Source organism: Mustela nigripes, chromosome 16 (genome assembly GCF_022355385.1).
Source record: "Mustela nigripes isolate SB6536 chromosome 16, MUSNIG.SB6536, whole genome shotgun sequence".
In the NCBI taxonomy this organism is placed as follows: domain Eukaryota; kingdom Metazoa; phylum Chordata; class Mammalia; order Carnivora; family Mustelidae; genus Mustela; species Mustela nigripes.
The window spans coordinates 46,648,740-46,654,446 of NC_081572.1; the positions used below are offsets into that span (position 1 = coordinate 46,648,740).

The 5,707-nt window shown below is 35.5% G+C and overlaps 1 non-coding gene across 1 annotated transcript; it reads left to right on the plus strand.

The window, feature by feature from the left end:
- The first annotated feature begins 5,526 nt into the window (after positions 1–5,526).
- LOC132004668 (U6 spliceosomal RNA) lies at positions 5,527–5,633 on the plus strand. The gene has a single exon (XR_009400612.1). It is a non-coding gene; the product is annotated as a U6 spliceosomal RNA (small nuclear RNA).
- Positions 5,634–5,707: the final 74 nt, after the last annotated feature.

The window sequence follows — 5,707 nt, forward strand, 5'->3', positions numbered from 1 at the left end:
TTATATGGAAAACCCAAAAGACTCCACCCCCAAACTACTAGAACTCATACAGCAATTCAGCAACGTGGCAGGATACAAAGTCAATGTACAGAAGTCAGTGGCTTTCTTATACACTAACAATGAAAATACAGAAAGGGAATTTAGAGAATCGATTCCATTTACTATAGCACCAAGAACCATAAGATACCTGGGAATAAACGTAACCAAAGAGGTAAAGGATCTGTCCTCGAGGAACTAAAGAACACTCATGAAAGAAATTGAAGAAGACACAAAAAAATGGAAGACCATTCCATCTTGGATCAGAAGAATAAACATTGTTAAAATGTCTATACTGCCTAGAGCAATCTATACTTTTAATGCTATTCCGATCAAAATTCCACTGGTATTCTTCAAAGAGCTGGAGCAAATAATCCTAAATTTTGAATGGAATCAGAAGAGACCCCGAATCGCTAAGGAAATGAAGAAAAACAAAAATAAAACTAGGGGCATCACATTGCCTGATTTCAAGCTTTACTACAAAGCCGTGATCACCAAGACAGCATGGTACTGGCATAAAAACAGACACATAGATCAATGCAATAGAGTAGAGAGCCTAGATATGGACCCTCGACTCTATGGTCTAATAATCTTCAACAATGCAGGAAAAATATATACAGTGGAAAAAAGACAGTCTCTTCAATAAATGGTGCTGGGAAAACTGGACAGCTATATGTAGAAGAATGAAACTCGACCATTCTCTTACACCGTACACAAAGATAAACTCAAAATGGATAAAAGACCTCCACGTGGGACAGGGATCCATCAGAATCCTAGAGGAGAACATAGGCAGTAACCTCTTTGATATCAGACACAGCAATTTCTTTCAAGATAAGTCTCCAAAGGCAAAGGAAACAAAAGTGAAGAGGAACTTTTGGGACTTCATCAAGATCAAAAGCTTCTGCACAGCAATGGAAACAGTCAAGAAAACAGAGAGACAACCCACGGAATGGGAGAAGATATTTGCAAATGACAGTACAGACAAAAGGTTGATATCCAGGATCTATAATGAACTCAGCACACACAAAACAGACAAATCATATAAAAAAAATGGACAGAAGATATGAACAGACACTTCTCCAATGAAGACATACAAATGGCTATCAAACACATGAAAAAATGTTCATCATCACTAGCCATTAGGTAGATTCAAATTAAAACCACATTGAGATACCGCCTGTTTTGTTTTTTCAAATTAATCAACTTCTTTTTAATGTGTCGGGGTAAATATGCTATAACTTTCTAGAAATGTCAGAAGTAAGAATTATTAATAATTAAATTTCTTGGGACGCCTGGGTGGCTCAGTTGGTTAAGCAGCTGCCTTCGGCTCAGGCCATGATCCCAGCGTCCTGGGATCAAGTCCAACATCAGGCTCCTTGCTCGGCAGGGAGCCTGCTTCTCCCTCTGTCTTGTCTGCCACTCTGCCTGTGCTCGCTTTCGCTCCCTCTCTCTCTCTGACAAATAAATAAAATCTTAAAAAAAATTAAATTTCTTAAAACTACATGATTAATTTCATTTTTAGCTCATCAAAAAATTTCATATTTTCTCTATTATTTTCTTATGAAATAAGGAAGGAAAAAGAATAAATAGAATATATATATTTTAGTATCTAAATATTATAAAACTTAAAATTCCAAAGGAACATAATTTTAAGAAAAATAAATGAGTAAAAGCTGACATCCATTTTGCTCAGTTTGGATTATACAGGGTTAGAAATAGATGCAAGATCAATATTATCTTATTGAGGTAATAAGACCATAGTTCTTCTTTCTCATACTATATGAGAAAGTATTTTTTACTTTAAATAAACATTTAAGGTTGATTTACAACGTTAAACTTTATCTATTTAAAACAAGTAAGTTGTACTTACTTGTTTTAAATAGATAAAGTTTAAAATTAATAAAATACTAGATTTTTTAAAGAAAAATTCTAAACACAAAGGAAGTAAAACATTTAGACATTTACATCACCTTATAAGAAGGGGAGATGAACCATGAGAAACTATAGACTCTGGAAAACAATCTGAGGGTTTTGAAGGGACAGGGGTTGGGAGGTTGGGGGAGCCACGTGGTGGGTATTATGGAGGGCACATATGGCATGGAGCACTGGGTGTGGTGTATAAACAATGAATTCTGTTACACTGAAAACAAATTCATTAAAAAGAAAAGAAAAGAAAAGAATAAATTCTGGTGTTATGATGTATATTTTTCCTATAGTTTTCTTTTTAACATTTTTGGGAAATTATTTAACATATTTTGAAAAATATTACACACATTTTTAGGCTGGCTTTCCTCTTGGTATTATCTAGGTAATATTTTCTGATGGCATCAATATTTTCCAAATGTTCATTAAATGACTGTATAGGATTTCCAAAATATTTCATGATTTTCAGAACAATTCTATATTGTACAGTATCTTTATGTCTCAGACCATAGGGAATATCCCTCTGGAAACAAAGACCTACTGTCATCACATTGAACCATGTTTTTCAGCTTCATTTAAATAGATGAACATCTGTGACAATTTTGTGTTGATTAGCATGCTGCTCCAAGATGGGTATGTCTTTCTCCCAGAAGACAGAAAATTTTGTGAGAGAGGACCAAGTTAACACTTGTCAATTAACTGGTTTTTTTTTTTCCTATTAGAGAATATTTATTTTTTTTAAATTTGTATTATCTGTACTGTCCTTTGCAAATATCTTCTCCCATTCCATGGGTTGCCTCTTTGTTTTGTTGACTGTTTCCTTTGCTGTGCAGAAGCTTTTGATCTTGATGAAGTCCCAAAAGTTTATTTTCGCTTTTGTTTCCTTTGCCTTTGGAGACATATCTTGAAAGAAGTTGCTGTGTCTGATATCAAAGAGGTTACTGCGTTGTTATCCTCTAGGATTCTGATGGATTCCTCTCTCACGTTGAGGTATTTTATCCATTTTGAGTTTATCTTTGTGTACGTTGTAAGAGAATGGTCGAGTTGCATTCTTCTACATATAGCTGTCCAGTTTTCCCAGCACCATTTATTGAAGAGACTGTCTTTTTTCCACTGTATATTTTTTCCTGCGTTGTTGAAGATTATTTTACCATAGAGTTGAGGGTCCATATCTGGGCTCTCTACTGTGTTCCACTGGTCTACGTGTCTGGTTTTTTTTTTTTTTTTTTTGGCCAGTACCATGCTGTCTTGGTGATCACAGCTTTGTAGTAAATCTTGAAATCAGGTAACGTGATGCTGCCAGTTTTATTTTTGTTTTTCAACATTACCTTAGCAATTAAAGGTGGGGTATCTTCTGATTCCATACAAATTTTAGGATTATTTGCTCCAGTCTTTTAAAAATACTGGTGGAATTTTGATTGGAATGGCATTAAAAGTATAGATTGCTCTAGGCAGTAGACACATTTTAACAATGTTTATTCTTCTGATCCAAGAGCATGGAATGGTCTTCCATCTTTTTGTGTCTTCATCAATTTCTTTCAGAAGATATGAACAGACACGTCTCCAATGAATACATACAAATGGCTATCAGACACATGAATATATCTATGTTTTAGAGATTCTGAAGGCATTTCCAACGTGTAAGTGAATCTTACTGAACTTGACAGAGCCTTTGGATTTGGATTATCTTTTTGACACTGAGAACTTAACAACACAGATTTGTTATTTTAGTAGAGGTTAGTATGGTATTTCCTGAGAAGAAAAGGGAAAAAAAAGAGCACAGACAAGGCAAAGGGAATACAAGTGGGAAACTTGTTTTATAAGCGAAGGTACAAGAGGAATGAAGAAAATGGATTGACTATAGACTGAATGAAAATTGATGAGTGGCAAAGAGAAATTTCACATACTTTACATTTTGGTCTACCTTTCATAGTCTATTAATGGTTAATGGAGGACAGAGGCTTAATGATATTCTAAAAGACATTGTAATATACCTATTAGAATAGCTACAATTCCAAATGCTGACAACAACAAATGTTGACATGGTTGTGGAGCAACAGCAGCTCTCATTTATTGCTGATCAAGAGCACAATGGTACAGCCACTTTGGAAGAAAGAGTGCCGGTTTTGTACAAAACTAAGCATAGTCTTACACATAAGATCCAGCAAGAACTCTCCCCGGTTTAACCCAAATGAGCTAAAAACTTACATTCACACAAAGACCTGAACACAGACATTTATAGTTTTATTCTTTACTGTCCAAAGTTGGAAGCAATCAAGTTTCCTTCCATAGGAGAATGGGTAAACAAACTGTGGCACCTCCAGACAATGGAATATTATCCAGTGATAAAAAGAAGTAAGCTAGCAAGCTGCAGAAGATGTGGAGGAATGATGAAAGCTTATTGTTGAGTGAAAGAAGTCAGTGTGAAAAAGCTACATATTGTAAAATTCCAACTATGACATTCTGGCAAAGGTGAAACAATGAAGAGAGCAAGTTAAGTGGTTGCAAGAGTTTGGGGAAGGAAGGGAAGAATGGGTGGAGTACAGAGGATTTTTAGTGGTTTAATAATGATTACATGATATTATGCATTTTGTTAGAACCCATAGAATAACATGACACAAGGAATGAACCTTCATATAAACTATAAACTTCAACTAATAATAACATATCAAATTGGTTCATTAATTGTAATTAATTTACCATACTAATTCAAGATGTTTAATAATGGGGGAAATGTGTGTGTGTGTGTGTGTAGGGTATAGAAACTCTGTACTTTTTGCTCAATTTTTCTGAAACTTAAAAGTACACTAAAAATGTTCTGTTAATTAAAAATAAGAGATTAAACATAATATTAGATATATGGGTGAAGAAATGAGAGGAAATAGTGAATGTAAAAATAGAGAAGAGATACAATATGCATTTTTAAAGATTTTATTTATTTATTTGACAGAGAGGGGGGAGATCACACGTAGACAGAGAAGCAGGCAGAGAGAGAAGGGGATACAGGCTCCCTGCTGAGCAGAGAGCCTGATGTGGGACTCCATCCCAGGACCCTGAGATCATGACCTGAGCCAAAGGCAGAGGCTTAACCCACTGAGCCACCTAGGTGTCCCACAATCTGCATTTTTAAATATAATTATTTATTTGACAGAGAGACAGACAGCTATCAAGCACATGCAGAGGGAGCAGCAGAGGAAGAGAGAGGACTCTCCACCAGAGCAGGGGGCCCAATGTGGGACCTGATCCCAGGACCCTGAGTTCATGATCTGAACTGAAGGAAGATGCTTAACTGACTGAGCCACTCAGGTGCCCCATGATGTGCATTTTGGGAAGCAATCTGGATAGATCTCATATCAGAGAAGATGGTTAGGATTTGGAAGGATAACTTTTAGTCAGATTTGAAAGCTATTCTGAAATAAATATTTGATTGCTGTGATTTATCTTCAGTTTGTGAACAATTTCAAAGGCCATGGAACAGTACAACATAAAGAATGCAATATAATCTATGGATTTTACTTATTAATTATATATCAATATTAGTTCATCAATTATAAAAAGCAAAAATGGGTGCTCGCTTCGGCAGCACATATACTAAAATTGGAACGATACAGAGAAGATTAGCATGGCCCCTGTGCAAGGATGACACGCAAATTCGTGAAGCGTTCCATATTTTTAAATGACAAGACATAAAACTTCAACACAAAAAAAAGAACAAGAGGCAGTACCGAAGGCTAGGGACCTAATCAAT